Here is a 14,991-nt window from a genome sequence, read left to right on the forward strand (position 1 = left end):
TGAATGGGCCTTAAGGGTGTGTTAACATGAGAATTTTCAACCCGGGTTGAAAGTCTGTACAGTCGTATATGGTGGAAAATTAGGTGCGTGCTTACATGTATATGAAGTGAGTTAATCCGGGGCAATTACTGTACTGATATGCCAACAGAAGCCTTGTCAATTGTGGTCAGTTTTGTGTGTGGTTCTTCATGAAGACGGTTGAAAGTAATAATAATTAAATGCGGTGCACTAACTCCCTTACTTACACCACACACTACCATCCTTTCGACTTTCACTGATTTGAGACTGAAAATAAATAAATCCAAGTAATATTAGTTACTCACCTCTCACAGACCTTCCTCCTCTCTTATCACGGCCAAGGTGACCAGACATATCATGCGAGTGGCATGGATGCAAGATCTCCTTTTGTTGGCCGTCGTCTGTGATCCATTGTGGTAGGCCTTCATCTGTTTGGCGAAAAAGGACCCCACGATCCAAGGCGAAGTTGACTGCAAAGCGTTTTATTGCTCTACGCCTCTTCGCGTCTGCAGGAAACGAGGCAGGCGTTTGCAAGCAACGCTTGCAAGACTTCGTCGTAACACGCCCCATTACCACCAAGAGAAGACATCTTCAGGACGTTTTTTTTTTCTACAAAATCCACATATCTCCAGTTTTGAAGAAAAAAAACCGAAAGCACAACTCATGATTGGGAACTGATTTCGCGGATGCATATCGATCCGCGAAAACGGTCCATAGATGCAGGAAATGTGTGGAACCGTTTCCGCGGAGGAACCGTTTTCGCGGTGAGACCCCATCCGCGAAAACGGTTCCAAGAGGGCCATAGATGCAGGAAATGTGTGGAAGAACCGTTTTCGCGGAGGAACTGTTTTCGCGGCTAGGGTTCCAGGGGGTGACCGATGTATGCCTAGAACCATTTTCGCGGAGGAACCGTTTTCGCGTTTACACAGGACATGTCGTCGACAGCACAGAGTCAGCAGATCCACGTTTCAAACGACCCACGTGCCCTTTGCTAGGTTACGACCAATCAGCAGCCTCGGAGAGCGGGCTTTGATATTCCATCAAAGCCCGCTGTCATTGACAACCTGTACGAGAAAACCATCAAAGCCCGCTGCCATTGGCAACTGTACGATAAAACCATCAAAGCCCTGATCATGCCCAATCTCAGTCTTTTCAAGGTGATTTGGCTATAAGAACAAGAAACCGATAGGGGTGGTGGCCGGGGATGCGGTGGCTCTCAACTAACTTGTGGAGTTGGAAATCTAGCTCCAGCACCGCAGAACTCTCAGCAGTATGCAGCGTGAGCAAGGCGTGTATGGTCGAAGTGAAAATACTTCCGTGACACTTCAGCCACGGCTACAGTGTAGCTGGCTCTTGACAAGTAGTCCTGAGAAATTTCTCACGAAACAGGTTTTTCGTCCACTGACATTACTTTCCCTTTGCTGTAATCTCTGTGTGAAACTTACGGGACGAAAACGACATGCACTTTAGACTTCAGGCTGCTCTGAAATCCCAAACGAAAGGCCGACAAAGTCCACACTCGAGATCACCCAAAGAATAAAGCGAGTTTGATTCAAAATCAAAAAAATGTTGGGGATCGTCTGAAGCATATTCAAGCGAGGTCCAGTCGGCTTGATGACTGATCAAAGCCCTCGGGCCCAGCCCTTGGGCCTACGGCCCTCGGGCTGGACCCTTGGGCTTTGATCAGCCATCAAGCCCTCTGTACCTCGCTTGATTATCTACTTGTAGGCTGCAGACCCGGCAGACGTTTCGATCAGCCCGCCTGGTGGTGAGATTTTGGACCCGGGAGTACTAAAATACTGCTCGCATCCCAGCAAGAGTACATAACCCCCCAAGAGTGTACAACGCCTAATTTAGAAAAGCGATCCTGTCAGCTTTTCTATTATTGTGTTCACATGGCAGAAAAAACGACATCGCTATGCTACGTAAGTTTCTACGTAAGGTGCTCGGTATTTCACTTAGGCTACGTAAGTCTCTACGTAAGGTGCTCGGTATTAGATCTACCAACGCATGGTAGCCGTGTGCTAGTGCACTTGCGTGGCAGACATTGCGTTCAGTGCATGCAGTCCGCGGATCCGTGTTCGGATGTGCATGCGCGAGGAACTTCCTTCTTTGGAACTGCTTCTTGCATGAGCTGTTTCGGATATTTCGTCTCATGGCCTGGCTTATTTCGTTTCGGCGCTGCTGAGACCTCCTTTCGCGGAATATTACTCAATGACAGGTGAGTTGACCAGTTTCCTTTGATTCATTTGCTTGTGTTGACTCTTTCATTTACGAAAAGTGTGCTGATTTTGGGCGGAATGCAATAAATAATGGAAAAGCTGACAGGATCTCTTTTCCAAATTTAGCTTTTCCGCTGCCGAGGCCTCCTTTTACGGAATAATCGATGACAGGTGATCTCTGAGTTGACCGGTTTCCTTCGATTCATTTGCTTATGCTCACCCTTTCATTTACGGAATTGTGTGCTGATTTTATTCGGATTTAGATCCATTTTTATCTCTTTGTCCTTGTCTACAGTGTGCGAAGAACGCGAGTTCACCTTCTTGACGGTAAGGCTTATGTTAGATGTGTTGTCGAAATACTCATATTCATTGCACATTGGTACCTGACAAGTAAGGCACTGGTCAGTGGCATACTATCGTTGGCAGTTCCCAATCTGGAGGGAAAGGTTCAAGGACTCATTGACCGAGTTTGCCAAATAAATTCGCATATCAAGGAAAATCTCCATTGTGGAGAGGTTCAGTAACTTGTTTGCTTCATACGAAACAAGCCAATGGGTGCAGTCTCGTCTCGTGAAAATCTCGTACTTGTATGATTGGATTTGTTTACTCGAGTCTGGCCTGTTTGATTAGTGAGTACCGCCGAGATTGCACTGCCCCAAATAAAGTTTCGTGCCGCCAAAGCAAGAATTACGATCTGCAATCTCTTTGTAGTACCTCAGGGCCGGCGGAACCGGTCAGGCTGGTCCGGCCATGGCCGGACCACTTTCCCAGCTGGATGGTCCATGTGATTCGTGCAAAACCGATGTAAAAAAATCCAGAGGTACATGGCTCGACTGTACTGCCGACGTGTGATGTGCTTCGAAGTAGCTCAGGACTCCATGACCGGCACTGTATGGCTTTAATGATATGGATAAAAAAAAGTTGTGTTTGTGTTCTTTTACTATAATTTTCTGCATTTTCTGGAGCCTTAAGAGGTGCCCAAATTCGCTCTATTTCACGGAAATTTTAAATATTTCTCCCGGGGGAGGTCCCCCGGACCCCCCTCAACGGTTGGCCGGACCACTCCAAAACTCCTTCCTCCGGCCCTGTACCTGTAGCACCTGCAAGAATGTGCAGTACATGTAGCATACTTTCTCTGTTGCTGTTTCAGTTGCCGCCATGTTGCTAAAGAAAGGTTCAGTAGAGAGGTTCTGCAAAACGAAAATTCGAACGAAGTTTCGCGACAGTCCTTGCGAAAGTGTGTACGAACTTTGCGTTCTGCATATTTCCGTAGTTTGCGCCGGGCAATTGCGCCAAGTGCACGTACGCCATGACCCGATCTCACGAAATTTCCTACGACGGTTCATTTCGCGTTCCCTGCAAGTTTCGCGTCCAAAGTTGCGAAAGTTCGTGCGAAGTTTCACACTTCATGATCTGATTATGTAGAGCGAAAGTTTGTACGCATTTTCGTTTTGCAGAATCTCTAGTGACTCTTTTCTTTCATACGAGGCGAGTCAATGAGTCGGTGTGGCTTAGAATCTTTCGCTGTAGAAGAAATCTATTCGTATTTCTATTGGAGAAATAATTGTATTCACTGGTTATAAAATAGGTTAAGACAAACTCACATAATAAATACCATCGGTCCCTTGGTGTTCGTCCTAAAGAGGTTCGACTGGATATCATTCATACTCACCAAAATATGTGTATTAAAAGATTTTATTAGCATGGAGTGCCTTGTTTATCTCTCAGTACCTCCAACCATAGCCTTGCCCCTTTTATCCTCAGGATCAGTGTAGTTGTTGGAACGAGGCGTCAGACTCAGCAATGTATTTGTTTACATTTTAATACATGTTTATTGTTCCTCTTTTGCTGTGTTGTTTTAGAAAATCGTGGACTAACAGTTTGATGTCATTGAACCTTTTCCAAAAGTTGTATTGACATCAACAGGATTACGATTTCAGTGCAATATGATGCCGGATGACCTTATCACGATAACCCATGATTATAAACCATTATACCGGTAAACACAGAATCAACAAAAACATCCGCGACACGCACCTGGCGCATGGCTACATTTCTCAAATAAATCTGATCGAGGGTGGGGAAATCTGAAATATCTCAAAGGCAAGACAATTTTATGACATAGTCATGAAATTCTGCAACAGCAACATGCACAGAATGACCTCCGTATAAAAAAAAGTATCACCGCCACTACTCACATGTTTCCCCGCAGAAGAACATGCATTATGCTAGTGCCATTTTCTGCAAGAAAAGGCTTGCACATCAGTGCGTATAATACGTTATTGATATGATGTGAATTGTGAAGGCAATCATTTACATATTGATGTAGGCAAGAGTACATAACTACAGTTATGTAGTTATGTACTCTTGATATAGGGCATTCCATTGATTGGTGACAGAAAAAAACAAAAGAAATTATAGCAATAAAAACTGCTTTATGGCAGTTTTCTAAAAAAAGTTATTGTGTCCTACATGTAGTCCATGGACCCCGTCTAAAAAGTAAGAAATTAACGAAATGTGATAGCTGAAAATTAAAATTTCACACAAAACCTCACAATAATCACACACAGAATGAAAAGCTACATGTAGAAGACCTTTTCCCTCGTGATCCTCTTTCCTATGCATGCATGTTGCCAATTGTTGGTGCAGTACAAGTTTAGTGTTGAAAGCAGCATTTCAAGTGTTGTGATCAGTATTGTGAGGTTTTGTGTGAAATTTTAATTTTCAGCTATCACATTTCGTTAAAGGGGAACTACACCCAAAAATCAAAACTTCATGGTCCGTAGAGTTTTGGACGCTGAGTCGAATGGTGAAGGTCCCACTTCGATCCGACCAAGCGTTCTTGAGATGTATCAGTTTGCAATTGTCCTTTTCGGGTCCGTGCCGTGACGTCACAAACCCGTGACGTCATTGAGACTTGGTGATCCTTTGGCCAGATCCAGAAACACTGGGATTTCGCATCTTCTTTCTGTTTGTCCATGGAAGAAGAGGGTATTTGTGTCATCATGGCTTCTGGCTGTGTTGTTGGCTACTATAATCTTACTGGTAACCCCCCTGGGATGAACCTGCACCAATTTCTGAAGGATTGTGCTTGGCACAGGCCGAGCAGTGCACCATAGCAGCTATCAAGCGACATAATTATTTGCTTGACAATTTAGGGACTACAATGTAAATCCTTCGCGTGTGTTCCAGCCATTTGGCAGAGGAGGATTTTCAGGAGGAATATTATGCACTCATCCGATGCGGACGCTGGTGGATGAAACTGTGGCGCGTCCTTTTTCGCACGCCACACTGTGAAGTGTCAGTCGAAAAGCGGAGGTGAGTGCAATATTTCAAAAACACTAGCTACTGTATGTAGTTCTTTCTTTTCCAAAGCATTTGTAGAATTGTTTTGGACTACATCACTACGAAATGTGAAGCTTTCCGAAACCGGCTTGATGAGGTGGACGGCAGTAGATCTCCTGTTTCCCTAGGCTATACTGCGTGCGACTGAGTCGATGAACCTGTCTGCGATTGCTGTTCTTGATTTTACAGGAAGAAGATCAAGAGCGGCTATACCATCGGTCGCAGTGACTCACTGTTGAGCTACGACCACTGCCACCGCCCCAAGGTTATACTTATAGGAAGGACTGTTTGCAGCGCCAGCGCCTCTAGCTGGCATGTTTTTTTCCTGTATGAACACACAGTATGTACTGCTGATAAGCTACATCACGCAATGACCCGCAGTTCAAGGAGAGAAGATAGTCCACATGCCGCAACGGTGTACACCTATTCGGGGACTCGTTGGGTTTTCTCAGGATGGATGCAGATGAGAGCCAGACGTTATTATTATTGTGTGTATGCGTGCAAGCGCGTGAGTGTGTGTGTGCGCGCGCACACGCGTGAGTGTGCGCGCACGAGTGTGAGTGTGTGCGTGCGCGCGCCCGTGCGTGAGTGCGCGCACGTGAGTGTGTTTGCGCGCACGCGCGTGAGAGACAGACATTATTATTATTGTGTGTGTGGGTGCACGCGCGTGAGTGTGTGTGTGCGCGCGCACGCGCGTGACACTGAGTGTGTGTGCGCGCGCATGCGCGTGAGTGTGTGCGCGTACTTGTGTGAGTGTGTGTGTGTGCGCGCACATGCGTGTGCTTTTGTGTAATGTAATAATTATAACATTCCAAAGATATTCACGTCATCTATTCTGTGTTCTCCTTTATGTCATTCTCTCCCCCTTGCGGGAGGGACATGGAATGACAAGTAGTAGATGCATTGCCGTTAGTGATCCTGAGGGATGTGTGGGTATGCAACCAAGTGCATGAGTGCGCGCATGTGTGCGTGCACGAGCATGTGCACAGGCACTCGTGTGCGCACGCGCTTGTGAAATTGCGTGTCTGCGTGCGTGAGCATGTGTGACTACTATACTATGTGCCCACCAAGGTGAGCACATGTGCGTGCGTGTGTGTGGGGCGCAGGCGGATATGTGCACACATTTTAGAATGATAATCAAGAAGGACAGAGCTGTTCCGGTAATGCAGTCATGAGACACCACAGTAGGGCAAAACGCACTCAATATGCTACTGTGCTGCTGCTGCTGCTGCTGCTGCTAGAGTGCACAGCGTAATTGTTGGTACACAGCTACGTGAAATACAAGAGAACGTCTCAGCATTCTGTAAAGACTAAGTGATAATGCAAAATGTGAGAATGTATTTCGCCACAATACGAATTGAGTGCAGTCCACTTATGTGAGATAAAGCACAAGTGAACCGATACACATTGCACGACTTGCACGGAGATAATGCTAGCCATGTTACGCAGCAAACTCCATGTACAGGAGTACGAGTGAGGAGACTATTGATCTGAGTACTGTGCGAATACAAAATTTCACACAATTTACGATATGAAGAGAACGATTCGATTTGTGAGCATTACGTAGGACTATACTGTGAAAACACTTACGGATTGTCAGGGTTGTCTGAGCTGGTTTGGCTGCCGCTTCATTTCGAAATAGCCCAGCCAACCGGTTGCCAGATGTTGCTGATGGAGAGCGACTTCTCCAATTGCAGTAATGGGGCTGTTAAGTGATGACGTCGCAGTTCCTTCGATACGCATAGCAACGATCCCACTGGGGACAAACAAAAGTAGCGTCGTCTCCACCGAACCAGTTGTCATAGGCAACATATAGGAATCGTGTACATTTCTTCGTTTCTTCTTTGCTGTTTTCAGTGAGTGTTTTGTTTTCTCTTTGTCCTTGATCTCGACGGTGTTGTCGTGCTCATTACCTTACTGAGACGTCTCTTGTGACTGTAGCCAGTGTCACGGAGGATTTTATTGGCGTGACGAGGTAGATCGCCGAGATCGAGCGTGAAAAACGCTCTGCATTAGTAGCTCCTGTAGAATGTCTTCTGGGATGGCGTATCCTTGGTCAACAAAGCCAAGGTGCAAGACAGCATAAGAGATCGTGTAAACGATGTGAACTCCAAAAGGTAAGCTCCTGAACAAGTGGAAAGATATGTGTATTTACAAACTCTCTCTTCATCCATCGATTGCCGCTATGCATTGCATTTTGTCTGCACAGATAATCTGGACAAATAAATTATATATATATATTATTGTAACTGGAGAGTGCAATCGTGCTTGGGACCCATCCCAATGTCATCACATGGCTGTGGTAACTAGTGTATACCTGCACCTGGGAGAGTTTTTCCTCAACTGAGACGGAGTGTAGGTGGATGGATTATGAGAAATGCGAAGATGTGGAGTAAGTTGTGTCGAAGAAATGTGTAATAAAATAAAATTTACTTTACACTCAAACATACACTGTACATGTACATGTAACATCATGATACTGATTATTCCATCTTCATATCTCCGCAACAGGTACGCCATACGCACCAAATACATGGTGTGTGTGCACGCTCGCGCTTGCGTGCGCGCGTACATGCACACACTCTCATGCGTGGCCGGATGAACAGACCACGCATTTGCACGAGGTGTCCGTTATGTCATTGGAGTGCTGTACTTTATGACTTTATTCCAAAATAGTATGTCTTGCCCCTGTCAAATGGAGTTTGTGTCTATGCTCAGCGGGTATCGGGCCACGACACCACACTGCAGTCAGCGCTTGAATTAAAATAGCACTTCATGGATTATTTTAACTAATTTCCTTTGCGTTTACATGTACTTTGTTGAGCCCGTGGTTTCATTTCTGTGTTCTGTTATGATTGGCCTCTGGAAATAATCAGAGTGGATATCATTTTTTGTCATATGTGTGTGCCTTGTGCAACAGGTTCAAGGCTAGATGCACTTCACATTCGGCATGCGATCTCGGCGTCTGGGACCTGATAACGTCTTGGTTGGATGGGTAATCGAGGATGATACTACTCGGCACACCAATGTACATGTCAATGTAATTTTTTACTTTTTCAGAGCTGCACTATTTACAGACGAATGTGTCTGTTAGAGAGGAAATAAATCGTATTCACAAACAAGTCCCACTTATTGTTTCTGTTCGTAAAAGGAAATTGCAATTTTTTGGTCATATTGTTCGTTCCGGCTGTTTGTCATTGACTGTTCTTCAGGGTTGTGTTGCTGGAGGTCGTTGCCGAGGCAGGCCCAGAATGTCATGGCTTGATAATATTATTTCATGGACTGCACTTGACGTGCAGTCCCTGCTCGCTGCTGCACGCGATCGGTTTTTATGGCGCTCACTTGTTCATACTTGCTCTGTGACGCCCCGACGGCCTTAGGGCTATGGGCTTGTGATGACTATTTACGTCTTGATGCTTACTTCGGTGCTAGCGTGTTTCCCCCGGATTATTTCTATCATCATGCGTGTTCTTGGGCTGAGCGAGCACATGCACGAGTGTGCAGCTATAACCCCGTGTATCTTTGGTTACACTTTGTTCTGCAATGCATGTACCTTGTAACAGTATGTGCTTGCACTGCTTTGTGTCGCCTGAGTATTCCAGGACTATTCAGTGCATAAGACCCAGGTTGGTTTGGTTGCCGGATGATCTCTTGTTGCGTCGCTCTGTGTTTTGTATTCATCAATTTTTGGGCTTGAGAATTGAGCTGGTGTGTGGTTCCCAATATCAAAACATCATGCTGGTGCTCTGTGTTTTGATTATCGACTGTCCGAGCAGTCGCGATTCATTACCAGAACGGTCAACACTGTAGTCTCTTGACGTGTTTGTCTTTTTGTGTTTTCGCCGGGGGAATTAGCGGTGACGTTGCACATAGAACGGCAGTGTTGCATCACTGGACGACCCTGCCTCTGACTTCATGTCCCCAGGATCTGGTGCAGATACACCAGACAGTCACTTCCTGTAAACACGCAAACAGCAAAAGAAGAGATCCCGCAAATCAGGAAAAACCATTGTGGAAAATATCGAGTAGATCATACACCATTCAATAATCTGGAGTAATTACAGTGAGACAAACACTTCACTGCTCTCTCTCTCTCTCTCTCTCTCTCTCTCTCTCTCTCTCTCTCTCTCTCCATCCTTCCAAAATACCCTGTAACAATTTCCTAGAATTATTTTATTTTAATATTATTCTCAGGACATCATTCTGAACATAATAACTTCTTCCATGGGTCTTCAATCACCACGGAGGGCGAGAATATATCTAAGTCATGCAGTTTACGGGAGGTGCGAGCTGTCATGGATATAGAGGCTGATATTATTGTGCCAGCGTGAGGGCAGAGACAGAAAGAAGACACTGATTTCTTGAACAACTCACCTACATATAATCGAATCCACAGGGAGCGCTCGTACTTTGATCCATCAGGACGCGAAGAATCTTCAAAGCACTCTCAAACACGGAGTTTTACAGTGGGCAGCCAATTTCACAGCCATTATGAAGGCCCTCGACGACTACAGGAGATTTGTAGAGGAAAGAACAAGGAGTAAACAGCGACAACAATCGCTTGAAGAAAAAGCAAAGAAAAACTGCTCTCTCTCCAGTCATTTAGATGCTGTTGCCTTTGACAACTGGTTCCATCCAGAGGACGCGACTTTTGTTTGTCCCCAGTGCTCTCCGTTGCTATGCGTATCGAAGGGGCCGTGACGTCACACTTAACAGCCCCATTTCTGCTTCATCCACATTTACAGCCCGAATTGAAGCCACCGCTTGCGCTGCCATATCCTTTCCTGAAAATTTCGGCTCATGCCCGAAGCCAAACATTTTCAGCTCAGGCTCTGAGCTTTCAAGCTCGTCTGATACGTCGGAATCGCTCATGGTGAGGACGTCTTTGTCAGAACTATTCCTTTCACATACCAAAATACCTGTACTTCTGAGCTTGGCCCAGGCAAGCGAGTCTCAATGACGTAGAAGGGCGTGTTGGGGGTGTGTCGCGGCCGCATGACGTCATGGCGCGTCCCCCGAAAATACAATTTAAACCGAAGATATCTCAGGAACGCTTGGTCGGATCGAAGTGGGACCTTCACCATTCGACTCAGCGTCCAAACTCTACGGACCATGAAGTTTTGATTTTTGGGTGTAGTTCCCCTTTAATTTCTTACTTTTTAGACGGGGTCCATGGACTACATGTAGGACACAATAACTTTTTTTAGAAAACTGCCATAAAGCAGTTTTTATTGCTATAATTACTTTGTTCTTGCCCGTACAAGAGGCTTTTGTAGGTTTGGAATCAAGGGTTTTCGTAGGGTACCGGGTAAGTACTTTTTCATGTACAGTACAATATAGTACAGTACTGCATGCGGCAAGTAGGACTCGCCCATCCGCCCCCCCCCCCCCCCCCCCCAAGCGTCGAGGAGGTAGGGGCGCTCTGGCCTGTTGGCGGGATTTTACGGTAATTGTAGTTTTGTCAACAAAACCGCATGCACACTATCCTTCGTTTGTACGTAGTACGAACGTATTTGACACACGTGCTGTGAGTTTTCGTAACCCCCAAAACTGGCAAAAGTGTGCAACTCTACATATGGGGTCTCTTTGTGCGTACCACTCATTTTGTCTATCGTACAGACTTTCAACTGAGCCTGAACTCGACCCGGGTTGAAATTTCTCATGTAACCAAATTTGCAAAGCCTTACAGTATAGCATTAGTGAATGAACCCGGTACATGTAGTCCCGCACAGTTCTTCTTTCACAGTCATCAGTACCATTGCCAAGAGAAGGAGCACTTTGGCCCAGCTTTTCCGAAAAGCACTACTAGTACTGGTATTTCTTTGTACGACCAATTGGCATTTCGCAACAGAAGGAGGGCTGTCGAGAGAGGGAACCCAAGTTCCTATGTGGCATAATATCTTTGGATCTCACAGGCTGTTTGCAACGAAGACATCATGAACGCTTCAAACTTGTGTGTAAGTACTCAATATTTCTATAGCTGTTAGTTTTCTTTGTTGTCACTTGTAGACATCTACTGTGTTATCAAGAACATAATAATATTATGATAAGGGGTCGTCCGTATTATTCAAAAAATTAAAAAATCCGTCCTTAGGCCATGGTAAAAAATAAAGTTGATTCTCAGGTCATGAGCCTGTGAAAATCGGTGCGAGCGAGCGATTTTTTATTTTAATTCCCACAATTTTTTTATTTCCAAAGATAGGGTCACACATGTGTACGTCACAGATTCATAATTAATTTATAATTATTTTATTATTCAGGCCAGGGAGTAGAAAATACCGGTATTTTACTACTCCCGGATTCATGCCTTTCGCATTGACCGTTTTCATGCACGCATATGCATGCATAGAAATAAAAAAAAATCGTCGGTGCGCCACCAAAAATCGATGCGCGCGTACTTGAGAATCAAAGATATTTTTTACCATGGCCTTATGCAGAAAGGCCAAGGGGGTGGGTGGTCAAGAGGGCTGGCGGAATTTAATTTTTCGATTTTTCGTACTTTTTTTCCGTCAGTGACTTTCATACACTTGTTGCACTGACATGTAGTGCAATGTAGACGTAGTGTAGGATCGCAAACACCAGTATGATATAACGGTACATGACTCTTTTGTAGTTGTAGGACGTGCATGGCCGTCGGTAGACCTACTCACTTTACTTAGCTACTAGTACTTGACATTCATGTACATGTAGATGCAATCAGTGAACATGGGGTCTGGACTCAGGAGTTCTTATTTTCGAGCCTCGCATCGGTAAAAATCAAAAAATTAATGGAAAAAAATGGGAGGTGGGTGGGTGGGTCAGAGAAAATTTTGCGCGAGGACGGATTTTTTAATTTTTCGATAATTACGGACGACCCCTAAGTGCAAATCGGCATGCCCTTTAATATATAGCTGTTTGTTTTCTTTGTTGTCACTTGTAGACATCTACTGTGTTATCAAGAACATAATAATATTATGATAAGGGGTCGTCCGTATTATTCAAAAAATTAAAAAATCCGTCCTTATGCAGAAAGGCCAAGGGGGTGGGTGGTCAAGAGGGCTGGCGGAATTTAATTTTTCGATTTTTCGTACTTTTTTTCCGTCAGTGACTTTCATACACTTGTTGCACTGACATGTAGTGCACTGTAGACGTAGTGTAGGATCGCAAACACCAGTATGATATACCGGTACATGACTCTTTTGTAGTTGTAGGACGTGCATGGCCATCGGTAGACCTACTCACTTTACTTAGCTACTAGTACTTGACATTCATGTACATGTAGGTGCAATCAGTGAACATGGGGTCAGGACTCAGGAGTTCTTATTTTCGAGCCGGGTATCGGTAAAAATCAAAAAATTAATGGAAAAAAAATGGGAGGTGGGTGGGTGGGTCAGAGAAAACTTTGCGCGAGGACGGATTTTTTAATTTTTCGATAATTACGGACGCCCCCTAAGTGCAAATCGGCATGCCCTTTAAAACAGTTGTGGCAAGTGAAATCCAACACTTGGCATAAGGGACTGCACCATGCAGTCTTCAGCCCCTGTAGCCCTGCATACGGACAGTACGAGGTCATTTGCTATTTTTGGACACTCTAAATAGCACCCCATTATGTTGGTTTGAAAGATAACTTAAATTTCTTTCTTGCTTTCTACTGGCACACTTATGCTTTACCACCACCCCACACACCTGAAGGCATAGAGTTGAAGCATGCGGTCACAACTTGACCTGATTCATGGATTGCCCTGCTCTAGAAATGGTTCATGAATCCGCCCAGCCCACATTCCTTCTCCGTTTCTCTCCGTTTTTCTTTCCTTTCAGTTGCATCTTCCTCTCTGCTCTGTTTTATTTTCTCTTTTCGTTCGTCCCTCTTGATATTTGTACTTTGTACTGTTGAGGCAACGAATCGAAATAATAAAAACCAAACCCAACCAAACCATTGAAGGTCTCTTTTTCTACTGCTTTTTCAATGCGAGCAATTATTGGACAACTAAATTAAATAGCATCTAGCAGCAGTCTGCAATGGTGTGAACGAGTAAAACTTGCCCAGGACATGAAAATGGGGTAAGGCTATGCCTATGAGACCGGCTGATATGAGTTCTAATGACAGGCCATAGCAAGCTTTTCAAGGCTTTTCAATGTGACAACCAATTTAAAGGGTCACTAAAGGTTTTTCACGGACGTAATATTAAAGAACAGAGGAGAGCACTCCAGTGTGGCCCATCTCCTTCTCATATTTCGCAAAGAGTGGAGGGCTAGCGCCGTAACTAGCCGCTGCGTCCTTCTTGGTTAAGAAGTGCTCACTGGTGCCAGGTGAGTGGAACGCTCACACTGCTAAAAGAGATTTCTCCTGACCAGAACCCCTCCACAAACGCACCGGTTGAGAAGGCGAGGAGACTCTTCCAGGCGGATTCAAGCTGGAAGACGTAGTCCCTGGAGTTGATGGAAGGGATACAACATCCCCCATGTCGACATTCTCTCCGTTATGCGACGTAGAGTCAACGGAATCCTCAATCATTTATTATTTAATCGAAATTTACTCATTACATTACCTAAGAATAATAAAGAAAACGCCCAGAAAGAAACGGCCTTCACCGCTGAAAATTGGCACGAAGAAACTTGAGGACCACAAGAAGACACTCTTGTCAAAGATTTGTCCACCAAGGAAAGGACAACAACTCAGGAGGATTCTACTTCCATATTTAACTGATTTTTCCAAAAATTACGGCATGTCCAAAAAATGCGAACCACCTCGTACATGTGTTACATACAACTTTATCTGTCTGATGACAAAACTCATACTCATCACAGTCAAGGTTCAAAAGATGCTGGCAAAAATGAATAGGGATTGGATACCAATACTCCTTATGTGTACCATGTTTGTGAACTGTGTGTATCTACACTGTGACCTTTCGATCTGTTTGGGATGCATACGGCTCTATAGTACAAATTATGTGCGGTACATTACATCATTGGTGTCCATTTGTGGCGCTGTCCCCTATGACAAGTGTCGGATTTCACTTGCCACAACTGTAGATCCGCAAACAGTGAAAGTTTCACACATCACGTGGTCTAAATCTCATATTGTACTTTCACCACTCGTGCTGGTCATAACAAGCAGCGGATTAAATGTGCCAGCAGGGGTCTCATCGATTGGCAAATCTGGATTGATTGCGGGCACACGGTGTAGTCCGAGCAACGCTGGCCCAATCGAACCAAACAAGGGTGTAGTTCGCAACATGTACGCATATTGAACAAAGATGATGTGAATGTTGTCAAAAAAGCACCAAAGTTGTTTGAATTCTTTATTCTCACGATGGCACCATCGCCAAGAAGAGATACATTTATGAGAAGGTGAGATTGTGGGTTAAACAGTTGGAAAGTGATTTACATCACTTTAAGCTTTACAAGTATGGGAGAGGGTGAGCGC

The sequence above is a fragment of the Sycon ciliatum genome, chromosome 7 (genome assembly GCF_964019385.1).
Source record: "Sycon ciliatum chromosome 7, ocSycCili1.1, whole genome shotgun sequence".
Taxonomy (NCBI): domain Eukaryota; kingdom Metazoa; phylum Porifera; class Calcarea; order Leucosolenida; family Sycettidae; genus Sycon; species Sycon ciliatum.